The sequence below is a fragment of the Chrysochloris asiatica genome, unplaced genomic scaffold (genome assembly GCF_000296735.1).
Source record: "Chrysochloris asiatica unplaced genomic scaffold, ChrAsi1.0 scaffold00016, whole genome shotgun sequence".
In the NCBI taxonomy this organism is placed as follows: Eukaryota; Metazoa; Chordata; class Mammalia; order Afrosoricida; family Chrysochloridae; genus Chrysochloris; species Chrysochloris asiatica.
This window is the reverse complement of record NW_006408534.1, coordinates 21,296,787-21,298,388: the sequence shown is the minus strand read 5'-3', so window position 1 is coordinate 21,298,388 and position 1,602 is coordinate 21,296,787.

The window sequence follows — 1,602 nt, the reverse complement described above, 5'->3', positions numbered from 1 at the left end:
AACAAAATGACAACAACTAATTCAAAGGACCTTTGAGACCAATCAAAGATCAAAATAATAACAATGTCAAAGAAGGGAAAAATATAGGAACAGATATTCAGGTGGTGAGGAGGAGAGGTAGATTGCAGTATACAATAGACTATCTTAAATGCAGTGAAAAGTTAATAGATTATAGGTTAACCCCAAAGAAAATTAATATTTCACAACTTACCATGAAAATGAACTTCCAAGCAGAACAAGCAATCATGAAAACTAAGAAGAAACTGACCAGAAATAGCACAAAAAACATGATCTCAGCACAAGAAAGCATGCAGAACAAAGTAATGAACAGCATCAAAAAATGAACATAATGACAACAATTACTTCATGGTGGTGGTACCTAGATAATTACACTGAATGTCAATGGATTAAATGCACCAGTGAAGAGAGAGACAGTGGCAGAATGGATAAGAAAACAAGATCCTACAATATGTTGCCTGCAACAGACACACCTTACACACAAAGACAAAAACAGACTAAAAGTTAAAGGATGGAAAAAATTATATCAAGCTAATTGCAATAAAAAAACGAGAAGGAGTGGCAATACTAATCTTCGATAAAATAACTCAACAAATTTTTTTAAGACAAAAACCAGCATAAGAGATAAAGAAGGACACTATCTCATGATTAAAAGATCAATTGAGCAAGATGAATAGCCATAATAAATATTTACGCTTACAGTAAAAGAGTATCAGGATATATGAAGCAAACCCTACTAGAATTGAAGAAAGAAATAGATAAATATGCAATTATAGTGGGAGATTTTAATATGCCACTTTTGAAAAGGGATAGAACAAACAGAAAAAAAATCAACAAAGTTACAGAGGCACTAAAGAGCACATTCAGTCAACTAGACCTCATAGTTGCGTACAGAGCATTCAACCCAACAACAGCACAATACACATTCTTTATTAGTGCATATGGAGCTTTCTCCAATTAACTATGTGTTAGGTCACAAAGCAAGCCTCCATAATTTTACAAACATCAGAATATTACAAAGCATCTTTTCAGACCCCAATGCTATGAAACTAGAAATCAACAATATGAATATCAAGGAAATAAAGTCAAATACATGGAAACTGAATAACACCCTGCTAAAAAGTGACTGGGTAGCAGGAGAAATTAAACGTGAGCTCACAAAGTTTCTAGAAACAAATGGAAATGAAAAGACAACATACAAAAATCTTTGGGACATGGCGAAAGTGGTGCTGAGAGGACAATTTATTGCAATAAATGCACACATACAAAATGAAGAAAGAACCAACATTAACACATTAACACAGGATCCCCAACAATTAGAAACAGACCAACAAAGGGAACCTACAGTCACCCAAAGAAAATAAATAATAAAGACTAGAGTAGAAATAAATTAAATAGAAAACAGAAAAACTATAGAAAGAATCAACAGGACAGGAAGCTGGTTCTTTGAAAGGATTAATAAAATTGACAAACTTAACAAAAGAAAAGAGGGAGAAGACACAAATAACATGCATTAGAAACCACAGGGACGATATCATAACAGAATCAAAGGAAATCAAAAGGATAATAACAGAATACTATGAA